Source organism: Podarcis tiliguerta (assembly GCF_965153285.1).
Source record: "Podarcis tiliguerta genome assembly, chromosome: 11".
Taxonomy (NCBI): Eukaryota; Metazoa; Chordata; class Lepidosauria; order Squamata; family Lacertidae; genus Podarcis; species Podarcis tiliguerta.
In genome coordinates this window covers 24,887,304-24,904,410 of record NC_139544.1, presented here as the reverse complement: position 1 = coordinate 24,904,410, position 17,107 = coordinate 24,887,304, and positions in this window count along the sequence as shown.

The window sequence follows — 17,107 nt, the reverse complement described above, 5'->3', positions numbered from 1 at the left end:
TCTCTTGAGAAGGAAGGATGGCAACACCCCTCCCCAAATATATAGTGCCCACAATATAATTTCTTCTTCAATTACCTTTCCCATCCAACTATAAAAATCGTTGTAAATTGGACAGATTAAAAGCATTGCCCATCACTTAATTTTGGCAACAAATGGATTATGAATCAGTTTGGAAAGAAAATACTGATGTCTAGCAAAGAAGCTGAACCCCGGATTTCACTCTGAGTCAGGGAATGTTAGTTAGAATAAGGCCACGTACACACCATACTTTTAAAAGCATATTTAAAGTGTATGACTTCCCTCAAAGAATCAGAGAGCTGTAGTTTGATAAGTGTGCTGGGAAGTGTAGCTCTGTGAGGGATAAACTACAGTTTCCAGGGTTCTCTGGTAAGGATGGAGGAGAAATTTGATTCAGTTTGCATTTAAAGGTGTGCTTGCTCAATTCACACAAGATGTGAAACTAAATACAACTATCCTTCAATATTTGCACTTACCTGAATTTTGCAATTCAGTTCTCTAGCCAAGAAACATGCAGAAAATTGTATATACTAGGTTACTAGTGTAAATAATGTACATAAATGTGTGTAAATATAACATACAAATGTGTCCATCACTATTCTTTTATGGAAGTAATGTACATATAGCTTCACACTAGGATCAGTGAGATTCAGGGTCCAAACCTCATTTCCTTTCAAGGTCACTGGGTGAGCTTGAGCTAATCACCATCTCATAGTTACCTCTCAGAGTTGTGGTTTAAAAATGGGTTGGAAGAAGGAAGACAAATTGTGTATGCAACCCTGAATGTCTTGGAAGAAGGGGAGGATATAAATGCAATAAACAAAACAATAAAATATTACTCTTCTCTGAAATGTCTCATTGCTCATGTGTGTCACTAACAGCTTTCTTAAGATTCATTGCTCCCTAATGAACTTCAGCACATGACTTTATTCTTGTGATGGCAATAAAGTTATGATTGTATTTAAAATGGAGGGATAGAAAGGAATGCATGAATAAATACACTTTGATTACTGGCTACCTTTATTTGTGGGTCACTGTTTAAGGTTCAGAATACGCTGGTTTTGATTATCTTGTAGAAAAACAGATTTTTGTCTGTGGACTGAATAATCTTTTAGAACAAAAGTAAACCTCAGTGCAGTTTTTGTCAAAATGGCAATGCAATTAGACTAATGTCTTGGCTGTCACATTTATTTTTCATAAAACGAAACTGCTTTAATGATAGGAACTTCTGCCACATACTTTGAGTTTATACAAATTTAAACCATTCATAAAAAATACTTTCAGTAAATGCTTTAGAATGCCCTTTTAAGTGTAAGTGATTTTTTTGGTATGAAGATTAGCATATAATCCCCACAAAATCCAAATCTTCTGAATGAAAATACCAAATGCAGATTCACTTATACTTCTGTTTATGAGGCCCAGAAGGCTTGGGCGCAACCCCTTATGCTCATTATAGGGCAAACCAATCCCGCTATTAGAGAACAAGAAAGCCTTTGTCTGCTTACAATTTCAAGATGCTAAGCTAGCGTATGCCTTTTGGAATTTTAAATAAAGGAATGTATAAGTGCCTCAGGACAGATGGTTAATTGTTCATTTTCTACCACTATTTATGCCAAATAAATTAATTAATAAACATCTGAGAAGTTTTCTGGGGAAAATTTTGTTTGCTGATGAATATGCTTTTTGTTGGGCAGAAAACAAATTTAGCTCATTATGGACAGAGATGCTTACAGAATTTAATTGTTCTTAATTCTTATAAGGAATGAGCTGGGTCACATATCTGTAATATTTGAACTTAACCATCCACTAATATTTTGGCCATAGAGATACATGAGGACCACTTTGCATCATCTTTACTTTTGGATTAGGATTGGCTGAGTGGTGCAGAAAGCTCATTGGCCAGAGAATGAGAGATTGACAGAAATGTCTTCCAGAGTATCCAACCTCAGATAAGAGGATATTTGAGTATCTGGAGATAGGAGAGAGTATGACTTTTCGATTTTGGAAAAATAAATAATTTTTTGCTTGCCATTCTCCTGGGCATGGTGTGCCATAGTAGACCTAATGCTCCAACCTCCACTGCTTGCAAGTAAATCTCACTGAATTCAAAATGATGCCCTTCAGAGAAACCATGCTTAACATTGTGCTGCAAAAAACACTAGCTTTTTGGAAAGCTTTTTGAGATACAAAACGTACTAAGTGGCAATAAATAAAAATAAAGGTTTCTGTAGCAAGTGGAAAGTTGAATAATTTATTTCCAGTGTGTAGTAGAAAACTGATTTTCACCTTGGCTGATTCAAAAAGAACATGCAAATTTGGTGATGTGGTGATATGTGACATTTAAGTGCTCCGAAGGACATTAAGATGCTCCAAGGCCATTCCTTACAGCCTTTCTGTATATTCTGCCGAATGGAGTGATGGAACTCTGGATTCTACCACTTTACACTGAAGGGAGTAAATGCTATATGCTTCAATATTATCCCAGAGTAAAAGTAGTAAAGACTTTCAGATTGCTAAACGTTCTATCCAATGTGCTACTTTACTAAAGGAGTGGAGTTTTTAATATGGAGGAGCATTCAAAAATATGATTCCACCCTATCCACAACCTAAAGTGGTACAGTCTATAATTCTGCCCTTTTGTTTGCAACTTTATACTGCACAATAATATGCAGTTTGCCTTTTATGTTCATCCTTTGAAATGAACGTTAACCTATTGGATCCATGGAACTTCACATTCGTGGTGTGTCACTAAAACACATTTTTCTTTCTCTTTCCCCACAACAGCCACAGTGGGAGCAGTGGGGGTGGAGTGAAAGGGACACTTTCTCCCTTTGGTCTCCCCCCCCCCCCCGTAGCAGTGGCAACAGGGGGAGCACGAGATGGCTTTCAATGCCCACCCTGTGTTGAACCTTTCCATCCCCTGCGTCCACAGTGTGATGACATCCTTACAATCTTATTATATACTAACATGCCCTGGGAGCTAGTACTGTAACAAGTTTACTGGAAATCTTGGGGAGGGCCACAGTTCCTGTGTTGCCAGCAACCATTCTCAATATGTAGGCTTTTGGATTTTGCCCAATTTCTCAATTGGATAAGCGCTGACACACACGGAGACAGATAATTCAAGAAAAACCTTTCACTTAACTGCAGAAAATAAACAGGTTACTGTCAGGGAACTGCCATCAGTGTCCGAGGGAGAGAACAAGCTCCAAAGGGTTCCCAGAGAGCGTCCCGGGAGTGGGAGAGGCAGCCCGTCTTCTGGGGAAGAGAATCAACGTAGCTCCAGTGGAGAAGGGGGGCAGATGGGGGAATCGGCGAGGCGGTCCCATGATTCCTTGCCGGGGACCAGCGGGGAGAGGAAGGGTCTCCGCTGCCTACGCCCTCCTTGCACAGAAGGCTTCCGCGCAGGGAGAGTAGGCGGAGACTTGGCGTCAAAGAGCTTCTTTGCTGGAAGAAGTTTAAGAAACACCCACTGACGGATTCTGCCAGCGATTGAGACAGTCACGGGCGAGTGGCTGCCCGGAGAGGAAAGGTTCACTAAGGTTGGGACAACCTTACGCATGAGCAACCCCTAGAACCATTACAGTTACCATTCACACCCTTCCATAGCAAAGGTGTACAGCCTTACAAACACAAAAGCAAAGTAGAAAAGCAGAGATCTTCATCTATGAAGGACCATGCCCTGTCCAAATGGCAGCAACACAGGGTTGCCACCACTGTTCAGGAAATGGTGCCAAATAAAAATTGAGTTCTGCTTTTATACTTATTTATCTTGCCTCCTACAACTATTATTTTCTTATCTTATAATTATTAATTTCTATGCTAAACCTAGCAAATTAATTTGCTAATAACATCTCCATTCTATCTAATCCCTCAGCTGACAAATGATCCTCAAGAGCTTTAGAACTACATCCTGTTTTCTATTATTATAGTCCGCAAAGCTGTGGTGTTTTCTTCTTAACCGCAGAATGTTCTCTCACTTACTCTTTGCACCTGTTTTCAACTACAAAATGTACTCTCACCACCTTTTTATTTGTACTTCTATATTCTGCCCCAGAAATCCTATAGTTACAGTTAGATGGCACTAAAAAGCCCAAACAAAACTTTTAAACAGAAAAAACCTTTTAAACCTAGTCGCCTTTACATTTGCTCTTTAATGCTTAACCAATAGGTAATTTCTTACTTATGTCAAACATTCTGAACCAAAGTATATAATACAGAGGTTTAATACTTAAAACAGCTAGAGAAACATCATCAGCCATGAAATATGTTTCCCTATGCCTACACAAATTTATTGCTCCTATATGTTTATATGATAACAAATGTTGCCAGAAAATCACTAAACCTAAAAGCCTAACAGGCCTGGTGAACAGCCGGTAAGAAGTCTGAGAAACACACAAACAATAGATCTGGTATAGTATGACAGCTGATAGGAGTGACTGGGAAATGAATATTAAGTAGCCTGTTTACTATTTCCAGATTTTAAAATTATTTTGCTCTACCAAATTTAGTATTGACTCAACAGTAACCAAAGCTTTTGATATACATACTTATTGGGCAAAGAGTTGGTTCCTGTTTCCTTAGCTCAACATCTGAAGCCTTTGAGAATCTTAACATTATAATTAAATGTGAAACAGCAAGCCCAGTCCTTTATATTCTGACATGTATTCAATGGAGGCTGGTCCACTGGGGCACAGTCCTCCCACAGAAAATGTCAAGCAATTTTCTTTAAAAAAAATATTCCTCTTCAAAATCTCAAAGCCACATACTCTTCCCTATCCAACACACATTTTATACTTCCTTGAATTTACAGAAACATTTGTGTCAATCCCCTGTTCTTTGGCCAGTCAGCTCTCTGCACGTCTCAGCCAATAGCTATCCCATGTGCCTCTTAGCAGGAAAACTGTGTGACATATAGGGCAGCTGGAAAATCAGCCATGGTAGGAAAGCTTTTATTCCACCTGTTGTTATGAGACCTGTTGGACATGGGTGGAGCTGTGGTCTAAACCGCTGAGCCTCTTGGGCTTGCTGATCGGAAGGTCAGTGGTTCAAATCCCAGCAACGGGGGGAGCTCCCGTTGCTCAGTCCCAGCTTCTCCAACCTAGCAGTTCGAAAGCATACCAGTGCAAGTAGATAAATAGGTACCACTGCGACAGGAAGGTAAAAGGCGTTTCCATGCACTCTGGCACTCGTCACGGTGCAATAAGTGCTTGTACAAGTCTCATTGTGATGAAAACAGTGAAGGTAACAATTGCATCCATATCAAGTCAAAATGTTTCCAGTCATAACTGCATGTATTCTTTCTTATTTATTTATTTCATAAAAATATATATATTGCCTGATTGTAGAAAGAAAACTCTCAAAGCCGTTTAACAAAAATATCAAAATAACAAAATTACTTCTAAAAAATTACAAGCATAATTTTAAACATGCAGGAGGTTAAAACTTTCTAAAGTAGACCCCCCTTATTTAGATAATTTAGTTTTAGCAACATTACTTGTTGGTCAAGGATTTATAATTAATAAAATGAATGGCATGCAGGTTCGTTCAAATACTGAATATTTACTGCAACTTTCTGAAGTGTATTAATAGTCACTATATGGTGGAATTGAGTAGCATTTACCTAAAATATTGGAAATGTTTACTGAATAACTCAGTGAGATCTTCTCAAGCAGTGTGGATGCAATGGACAGTATACCTATTAGTGTTTATTTAATGCACTGAAGATGTTTAAGGAGTAACTCTGTGCAATCAATTGAAGCAATTCTGAGGCAATGGACAATGAGAATATTGAAAAGTAATTTGAATCTAACGATTGGTCACAATGTTTGTTTGGAAGAATATTAGCTATTACACAAAAACAAAAGAATCCCTAGCAGAGAAAAACACTATATTGTGTGTGTGTGTGTGTGTGTAAAATACAGGCATCAGAGAACATTATTTCTAAAAGCTAATATCCTTTCTATACTTGCATATGTTTGAGTGGCTCGTTTAGTTTAACATGTGGAAGATACCTGTAGTAGAGCTATCGGACACGGTGCAGTTCAAAGCATAACTTACCTGGGTGAATACAACATTATCTGAAGAGTGCAAGCTGGAATAAAAAGTATATTCAGTCATGCCCTGGGGACAAAAATGGTTAACTTCAAATACTTCTTGATAATGTAATAGGCTTGATCCTTTCTACAAGAAAATTCCACTGTGGAAGAATATGAAGCAATTTCCTACAGACTTGTTCCTTCCATAAATCATTGCATTAATTTACCCGAAGGAATGATCCATATATTACTAGAGCCACGTAAGAGTCATTTCTCCGTGTTTCACTTTTATGTAATTGCAGCAGAGTGTCTAATAAGAAACCAAGTGGTCGGGGGCAGCACATCCTGTTTCAATGCCTGAGGCAAAATGGGAATGTGCCGCCATGCTGCTCAGTGCTACTGCTGCCCTGCTTCATCACCATCTCTTCTTCCCTTCCTGGGTTATGCAGTGGAACTGGCTTCTGGCAAGACCTTGTGGAAATTCCTCAAGATCTCAGGTGCTCTGCAAAACCTCATGAGATTTCAGCAAGATTTTGGTGAGATCTTACTGGCACTGCTTCTCTGGCAGTGGTGGGGCAGGTAGGATACCCAAGGCAGCTGCCTCACAGGTGGGTCGGCCCTGATATTGGTCAGATGATTATCCTAGGCCCTTCGGATAACAGTGTTGAACCTCCTTGCATGTTAGAAAACACTGTTATTTGCCTGACCACATCTGGCTTCTCTCTAAAACTGTCCCTGAAGTAGTGTGTATGGATGCTGGAGGATTTTGATGAAAATTGAAACAGGAGATCGTGTCCTCCCTAAAAGAGGGCACATGTTGTGGTGAGGCCTGGAGACTGACCCCCTGTGTTGTGGGTGGGTTGGATTGGTTAGCCACAACACCTAATTGGTAGGTCCCTTGATGTAGGGTTCAATCTGGCCAATGGGGCGCAGTCTAAACAGATCAAGGGACCTATATATACCCATGCACATGACCCAGAACTTCCTCTTTTGGCTCATGCATTCGGAACACCCGCCCACCTCTCCCTAATTTTAGGGCTTTGTGCACTTGACCTTGTTATGCCGTTGTGTGTCATCTGTCGTTGGGACAGGGGCACAACAGAAATTTTCCTCACTTGGTTGATTGGCTGTTGCCATTTAGGTTTCGCCTGCCACGTAGCAAATCATCACAACTTGTAAGGTTGCAGATAGGCTCTGGTTCAGGTGATAGGGATGGGAGAACGCTCTAACCATCCCTATGTGAAGGGTATTCTGTTAAAGGAATCCAGGGACTCAACTGGTTTGGTCAACCCCCAAGAGGGGGTTGTGCCCGTGCCTGAGTCCAGGGGGGCATCTGTGTGGTGAACATAGGCTGTTCCCGGCTTTTCGCCTACCCAGGTGTTCACCCTTGGCTGACCTATGCTGGTGCCCTGGGGCAGCGCTGCCTTCAAGGGTGCGGGGAGCTAGTCGAACCAGAGCCTATGCAACCACTCACCTTCTGTAATCAATAAAGTTGTGGCCTAAATTCTGCCAAAAACCAAAACTAAAATTTGAATCATGTGTGAATTTATTTGGGGGGAGGTCTCTGGGTCTGAATACGCAACAAAATTTACCAATGTCCACTTATTCACCTATGTCCAGAACAGAAATCAATTCTGCAGATATGATTGGTATTTGCTGTTGTTTTTCCTTTCTCTCCACAAATGATCTGTAATTCATTGCATTTTCTCCTTTGCACTGAAATGAATGGGGTCAATAAAGTAATTACATACATTACATAATTTCGCCACAGTGGAAAGCCAGGCGGATAATTTGGTGGAAGACAAACTTGCATCCAAAGTGGTGTGAGACCAAAACCACAAGAAAGTAATACTTTGGTAATAAAAGTGTTACTTGTAAATTGTCAAGCTTTCTTTACTTCCATGAGCTTTTTAATAGACTACTACAAAGGCGGTGTTTCTCATATTATACTTATTTAATTTGCTTATGTTATTTGTTTCTGCATGATCTTGCATTAAGCACCAAGCCAAGTTCAAGGATTTGCTGTTGAGACCAGCTTTTCCAGTATAGACCCGGTGGCCCTTGACACTGGTTGTGCTTTCCCCTCTGAATGCCACTGGGCTGCAAGATGCAAATTGAAACCTTAGAATGAATGACCTGGTTAACTAGTCTGTATATTAATTACTGAAATTGTAGCGGTTGTCCAAATCTGCACAAATAACAGAGGGAAACAATGTTTTTACTTAGAAATTAGATCAGCATAATATTGAAGTCTTTGGAGAATTAAGCCGAAGGAAACAAAAGTAGAAATATCCCTTTTCCTTTAAAAGTACAAAAGAAGGAAACAGATAACAATTTACTTATATTAGGGACAGAACATGAGGCAGTCAAATCATTTTTGACCTGATCTGTCATACTGTGATGTGGATCACTGAATGACTTCTATTACTTGGCCTTGTTTTGTGCACATCTAGACCGCATGATGCCCCAAAGCTACAGTGAAGGCCACCAGTATTGAGTTCTCTTCTCTCTTTCTATGAAACAGCTGATCCCTACCAAGCAACACTGCTATCTCTAGCATCCTTACGGCCACTGCTGTCACCAGCTTTTGAATTTCAAACTATTGCTAATTGGGTCCCAAGACAGTACCAAGCACCACATGTGGCAATCTGCTAGGGAATCAGAGCCTACATGTTTGCCCTTCAAAAAGTCGTGAAATAGTGTCTTAAGAGTTAAGGATGAAAAAGAAGTGGACTATGAAACAGACCCATTTTTTTGGAATACAGTGGGCCCTACCCTATGTTTATTACAGAGGACTGTTTTGCATTTGTCTAATAGATTAGCTCTGGCATGCCTGCCTGTCACAATAATGTACGGCTTCTAAAAAGTCAGGGACATCTCTGTGAATTCATCCCATACATGACAGTACAGTCATACCTCATGTTACGTTTGCTTCATAATACGTTTTTTCAGGTTGCATCCCGTGGCGACCCTGAAGTACCGGAAAGGGTTACTTCCGGGTTTCATTGCTCGTGCATGCACAGAAGTGCTAAATCGTGCTTCACGCATGTGCACAAGCACCAAATCTCACCGCGCACCTGCGCAGATAAGGCCCTTCAGGTTGTGGGCTTTCATGTTGTGAACGGGTCTCCGGAACGGATCCTGTTCGCAACCAGAGGTACCACTGTACCTGTATTCTTTCTCAGAATGAGCTGGGAGATTTGTTGTTCTTTAAATACATGGTGCACACAACTAGCACATTTTAATCGGGAGATGTTAAATAGTGGAGCTTGACCTGAAATTTGTTGAAGCTTGACATGGAGAAATATTGCATGCAATTTTCATAGGAACATAACGCTAGCATTCTCTAGGACACCGTGTTTCTTAAGGAAATGAATCAGTAAAAGCAGGATAAGGGCAGAGTGGACCTCCCATTGCACATTGTATTTTAAAGAGGTTGCTAGACTTTTCCAGACTGAAATATATTTAACTTTAGCCAAACTGAAGCAAAGAGAGTCACCAGCGTCAAAGATTCCTAAGCTTTTTATTAAGAGAATCCCTTAGTGGAATTTTTCCATTATGTGGCATCAAAACACCAGTCTGGGGGGGGTTGTTTCCTACAGGAAACTCAGATTTGCCACCAAGTGTACCACTGAACATCTCTGACTTGTGTACCTGTATGGTTTGTGCTCCAAACACCTGTTTGTACCATTTGTTCTTTACTTTCTTTATGTGTATATTGAAAATCCCGAGACAGTAAATTAATCATTCCTAATCCCCGTTTCCCTCAAGACTTTTTTTTCCCTGCTGGGTGCCTCAGGATTATGTGTTTCTATGTGGACAAATACATTAATGCTGGCAGGGCTGCCAGAGCTCACCTACCCAGTCGAGGTATACAATTACATGAAAGCAATGAGACAATGGCAAACTGAATGCAAAATCTGCTTGGCACTCAATAAATCCACAGATAGCCTTTCTCCTTCACAATCCCCTCCTGTGAGATTTTCAACTTATACATGAGCTTGAATATATACCTACATGCCCACCTGAACTGCATCCAATGTTACAAATATTCTGCTACGTAAGGAAGTCTGTGTGTGCATTTGTGCAAGGGGAAGCATGGAAGGTCAGCAATAGAGTACCTGCTTTGCATGCAGAAAGTGCCAGGATTAATCTCCAGGTAAGGTCAGGTAAAGACTCCTGTCTGATACCCTAGAAAACTGCATCCCATCAGCATAGACATTCTGGAGCTAGATTTAAAAACTGCTTGATGTGACACAGGGCCGTTTCCCTGCTCTTCTGCAAAATTTGAGAAGACAGCATACAGTGCAGGGCTTGTTTATAACAGAATTTGCCTTACATTGTTTTATTAATTCATTTCAGCAATTTATATATTGCTTAACACCGTAGGCAAGATATTGCTTGTGACAGGGTGGAACATGTGACACATCAGTTTGATAGAATCCCGCCAGCAAAGTATTTTTTCAGCCTCAGGGAGGCAGTAAAAACAAGTTGATCAACCCTCTGATGGATTGCCTGGTGATTGTGATTGACAAGGCCAATCTCAAGCTGCGAAACCCAATGTCAGTAAATGTGTTTATTTGATTGAGGTGCACTCATGAAATAAAAAAAAGTTTCATTTACTCTTTCTCACACAGATAAAGCATACCCTCCAACATTTTTCCAATGAAAATGGGACATCCTGTTCCATTCTTCTTCTTCTTCTGGTCGACACTTTCTTGATCTCCTGCCCTCAGGCAGAAGATATGGAAGCATGATTAGTTGCACCAATAGGGTAAAGAACAGCTTCTATCCGTGGGCTGTTAGGCTGCTGAATGAAAAGATAACAACAGGGCAACTAACTTTCGGGTTTGGTGGGTATACTTCAGTAAACGAGGGGAATTAAGACTAAGAGAGCTGAGTAGGGGGTGCTCATGTAATCTCACTGTATACAAGTTGTACAAGTGACAATAAAGTATTTCAATTCTTATTCTTCTTCTCATTTCACACCCATCTTGGTGGATTGCCCCAGCCATTCTGGGTGGCTTCCAACATATACAAAAACATCATAAAACATTAAGCATTAAAAAACCTCCCCATACAGGGCTGCCTTCAGATATTTCGGAGGAGCAGATAATTCCATACCCTCCAACATTTCTCCAATGAAATAGGGATGTCCTGAGGAAAACCAGGGTGTATCGGGATCAAATAAGAAACTAGGATGGCTTTTGTAAATCCAGAACTGTCCCTGGAAAACAGGGACCCTTGGAGGGTCTGGATAAAGTTGAATATCACTTTTGTAGAGGAAGCAAAAGGGAATGCTATCCCAAATTAGCAGTAATTATTAAGCACACAAGCCTGCTGAAATCCTTAAAACAAGCTGCTTTCCCCACACAGCCCTTTGCTGAAGTTATAGGGATGCCTTGCACTGAAAGATCCTCTTCAAATGTGACTCCCTTCTTTCAAACACACGACAAACAGTTTGTTATTCACACAGTGGCCTTATTTATAGGCATTGTTGTGCTTCTTTTGATGACTTGAAATTCAAATTGCATTATCCTCAACTCAGGAACAGGATCTGATGCCTACAGCAATGACAAAAGAAGAACATGTCAAATGGCTATATTACATGGCATACTGCTGTGTTTGTCTGTCTGATCGCTGTAGTAGCAGAGAAGTCCTTCAGGTAATCAACAGCCTCGTAACAATAAGCGCCTGTGCTTTACATAAATACAGCCTTATAAATGGAGAGTGTCAAAGATATGATTAAAATAATACATTTTGCTGGCTTCGGGGCATTGCCACATGAGACAGCGGAAGGTTATTTTCTGCTGCTGTAACATAGATTAAATGACAAAACCATAAGCTAATAGAGATTCACTTTCCACCCTATGCATCCCCCGCCCATCCACTAAAGGAGGTTAAGCTGAAGTCCTCACACACCTCTTACTTCTGGAGTATGTTTTTATTATTATTGTAGTAGGATTTGCAGCCTGAGAACTACTGGCAGGGCAGGCAGGGAAATGGACAAGGCAGTAGAGAGCTATGGATCCCTCTCCTCAAGATCATCCCTCACCTTCTTCCTCCCAGCCAGAGGCATAGCATGATGGGGGCAGGGGAGCCGTGGGCCTGGCCACACATTTTTGAGGGGCACAACCAGGTACCCCCACAACAGGCACTAAGCCCTGGCAGCTGAGGCAGGGGGACTGAGGCAGAGGGTGAGGAGCCTGTTGAAAACAGGCTCTGTTCACCCTTGTGGGTTCCTCTCCTGGTGCATGCCCACACCCCAGCTGCCCAGTCCACAACAATTGCCCCACCCCAGGTTCCAGAAATCCACACTCTGCTGCTGCTCCCCATAAGCAACAATTGCCCGTCTGTTTGTGTGTAGTAATTCCATCCTGTCTGGTAAGCAGTTTCTGTGAAGAAGAAGAAGAAGAAGAAGAAGAAGAAGAAGAAGAAGAAGAAGATGATTTATACCCTGCCTATCTGGCTGGGTTGCCCCAGCCACTCTGGGCAGCTTCCAACACATAAAAACATAATATAACATCAAACATTAATAGTAACAATCTGATCTCTGCAGTATGAGAGATGTGGGATTGCTGCTGAAAATGGCTTCTCCATGTTGAGTTGCTCCCCTCCATCCCATAGAATAGCATACCTTGTGTTGTGACACTGGATGCTTTCCTGTGGCCATCGATGATGTGGAATTGGGGATGGCAAAGCTATCCAGGTCCGAGAATAGTCAGAGCTGTTTAAATGGTCCCCACAATGGGAGCAGCGGAAACTCGGGTGATAGCAGCTATTGGAAAGTGCACCAGGCTAAACCTCTTGGCAGTTTCAACGCTGGAATTAAAATTGATCACAACCATCTTTTGGACTTTTCTAACCAATTATGAAAATGCATGGCATGTTTTTGGAAGGCTTAGAGTCTTCAATACACTTAAGGCTTGTCTGTTTTCCCCTGTCCTCTGTTCTCTGGAGACTTCAGTGCTGAATAACCAGTGAAGGGGGAATGTAGGTGAATTCAGCCCTGGGATTCTAACAGGACTTTGAGGAGCCAGAGTTTATTATAACAGCATCAGTTCAACTTTCCTGAGATTGAAAATATTTGTGATGTTGTCATTTCCTCACTTTGAAGAGGGCGCATTTGCCCTCAGCCCATTCTTTGCGAAGAGGACTTGGGGGTTGGTTCCTGAAGGGAGGGAGTGGAGGGAGGTCTTGTGGGGCCTGAGGACCAATCAGCAAAGGGTAGGAAAAGCCTGCTCCTCCCCCAAGCCTTTCCTATTTGCCATGTTGTTTCCTCCCTCCTCCCTCCCTCTATGCAGGATTTGGCTAGATGCCTGTTGAAGGAGCTGAGTTGGAATGTTTAGGGGGCCCTAAGATTGGACCTTAGGATTCTTACATTTTTATTTTTGCCTACTCCCTACTGCTGGGACTAATCCATCTGGCATTAGTGGAAGCAGCAGGGATCTGTTACTCAGTGAGCACTGATAGCTGAGGGAGTACAGAAGAAAAACCATAGGTATATTAAGGCATTATTAGGTTAAAGACTCACTGGCAAAGGGTTCTGCCAGTGCTTTATGCACTGTGGGCCTGAGATGCACATTTTAGGTGAATGCTGGACAGCAGGGTCTGAGTGTACATGCTGGGTTTATACCCAAGGCTTGCCTAACAAGGAGGGAGGTGTTTTCTCTCCATCTTTTGCTGGGGAACCATGACCTGCAGAGCCATCACAGGCTTGGAGGTCTGAAGGTCTGAAGACAGAGGCAATCCTCAACTGCTGGTACTTTCTGAATTAGGTTATTTAAATGAGTTTATCTGCATTTCCTCCAACTGGTCATATTTTAATAAATCGAACCTTTCCCTCAAAATTTGGTCTCCTGAGCTTTCTTCATAGGTGTGGGGCAAAGATTCTGCATGGAAGTAGAGGTTGCTTTTTATTTCATGTTTAGACATTGCAGAGTCTCTTTGCCTTCTGGAATGATATAGAAGGTGACTGGAGAGATAACCTTTTTCTGTTGTGTCTCCTGCATGTGAGATGCCCTTCCCGGGAAAACTTGCCTGATGCCTCTTCTGTACCAGGCAACTTCCTTTTCTATTTAACCAGGCTTTCCACAATGTTGTTTAAACTTGTTTTAACTATTATTATTATTATTATTATTTTAAATAGTACTGCTGTTTACTGACCAGCTCCAGCAGAATTCTTCTTATGTTCTGTTTTATCACTCGGCTTGTTTACCGAAGAGTTGCACAAAAATATTTAAATGAGAAAGAAAAGTGGTTCTGTTGTCTTGTGTTTCTCGACATGGTTGTTTTCTGATCTACTCTCAAAGAAAGAATTCTATTTTGAAAATACAAGACGTCTTTTGGAAATGTCAGTTCAGAATCCACCTTTCTCTTTCTCGTCTTTCATAAATGCAACATAACAGCTAGTGCTGTGTCAGGAACTCAGAGGAGCACAAAGCAAATTCTCTCTGGTCTTAATGCAGCATTAGTTATTATTTATGAACTCTGACACTTCTCAGTAAACTAGTTGGGGAAGCCACACACTCGTATAATTTCATTATTTTTGAAAGTCTCGCTTTTAAAATAATGTGTAAAAAAGAGAGACAGGATCAAATTTTTATCCTGTCATTTTCATTAACGCAGAATGACTGTTTTACAGTTTATCGCATGCAAGCAAAGGTGCTAAAGAATAATAATCCTTGTTTCTGCGTCTTTCCGCTTGGCGTTAGTCATTTGACAACAAGCCATAAAACGGTGAGAATAATATAAAACATTTCTCCTGCTGAGTTGTAAATATATTTTGTTCGACCCTGGTGTGACTACCCCCCTCTAAATTTCTAATCTCCAGACTCTTGAGCAAGGAGCATATCAAAGCTGAGCTTTCCAAATTAGTGCCAATTTAGTGCAATTTTAGGATGGGTAATCTTGTATACAGAATACCAGCTGAGATGGCTTTCATTTATCTTGGGACAGTTGTTTTGTTTTGTTGGGTTGTAGTGGCCTTTATTGCTTCACCACTTCAGACAGAATAAACATCTTTGGATCTTTTTTATACCCCCCCCCCCGTCCTGTAGCATCACGCAGCGCTCCGGCTCAATGGAAAGAAAAGAAAGTCTTTTGTAGATGACCGGTAGTTTGTCCTTTCAGAATTCACAGGACTAAGCAATGAAGGAGGATTACTGAGCTCCCCAAAACATAACTATGTATCTTTATCTGTAAATGTAAATTGAAGTGTAAATGAAATAAACAGTGCAATCAGGGCTTGGTTTGAACCTGTTTTAGAGGCACTTCTACCATTGCCAGCAGGAGGTGATGGTGCATACAAAAGTAATGTGTATGCTTTTAGGTATGGTGGGAGATAAATGGGAAGGGAATGTTTCTGGTGGACACCAGAAATGGGCACAACTATGGAATATAAGACATAATAGTGAGTGTATAAGCATTTGAAGAGTCCAGTTCTTCGCCACTGATAGCCAACAGACTCATCCACTGGTAGACATCTCTTTCATCCATGTACTTTTTAATTACTCCATGGAAAACCCAAGTGGTTGCAGATATGGACCTTGGTAATGTTCCACTCTGTACAAGGGCATTTGATGCCCTCCCCACAGTCCTCGTGTGTCAGGGAGCCCTGATAACACAATGAACGGAGTTAATTAAAAGGAAGATTTATTGCAAAAACAACAAAATTCATCAGAGCGGCGAGCACAGCCATCCGTCCATTAATCAAAGATGTCCCTTCTAAGGCAGGTGTTTTTGGCAAGACCAAAAACAGCTGAACTGCCTCTTGTGGAGAACATGATGAAAATGGCTCATAGGTGGTACCTCCCTCCTTCCAGATTATCAAGAATGTATAAAAACTTGGCGAATGCTTGTTGGAGATGTGGAGGAAATAACGGTGACATGATCCACATGTGGTGGACGTGTGAAAAGATTAAAAAAAAATGGGGGGAAATATACGATGAACTAAAAAAGATGATGGGGATAACTTTTACTAAAAAACTGGAGGCATTTCTATTAAGTATTATAGATAAAGAGATCCCAAAAAATCTAAGAGAGGTATTCTTGTATGCAACCGCAGCGGCTCGTATACTTGTGGCCAAGGGATGGAAAGATCACGAGGCTCCAAAAATAACAGATTGGCAAATCAAATTACAGGAATTGGTGGAGACGGCTCAATTGACTAGTAAACTCAGAGGAAACTCAAAGCAAAAATTTGCAGAAAAATGGGATGGTTATAGAAGATATGTTCAAAAATATAATAATAGTTTTGACTCCATGCTAGCATTTGAGTAATAAAGGAACCAAAAGGAGAGGGATAACAATTAAGGATTTATTATGTTTTCAGAATGTATTAGAAAAATTATACAGAAAGGTTTATTGTTTTGTGTACATTCAAATGTAAGATAAAACATATGCAAAGGGACTTGACAGGAAATCAAAGCTGAAGAAAAGATTTTGGAAGATAAAAGTGGAAAAATATTTACTTTCATTATTATCATTATGTGTGTGGGTGTGGATGTGTTGGTGTCTGCACATATGTGTGTTGTTGTATGCAATGTTTGGGAGGAAATAAGACGGTAAATAACAAATAACAAACTAATTATCGATGTATGTAATTTTTATTTCTTAAATATATTTAGTGGTAGTATGGCTGTATTGTTTTTTGTAACATAAAAGCATTCAATAAAAATTATTAAAAACAAAAAAAAATGAACTGCCTCTTGTGACGTATTCTGTCTTGAAGACCCACCATACGCCTAGACCTTGGTGAGAGGGGGGGTCAGCTCCCGCCTCTTCCTCATTCTCTGAGAGTTTACTTCCTTGGTCTTTCCCGCTTTCTAAGCTGGTTTCATTCCTAACTCCTGCATTTTGCTCTTCACTAGCACATAGGCAAGCTGCTGGCTGACTCTCTAATACGTTGAATCAGCTGGCATTCCTACAGGTGGGGGAGTTGGCTCACAGCTATAATCCTCTTATATTGTAGTTAACCCTCCCTCCTTCTGGCTTCTGTCGTCACTGGCAGCTAGCTGCAAACTTCTCCTGGGATCTGGCTCATTCATGAC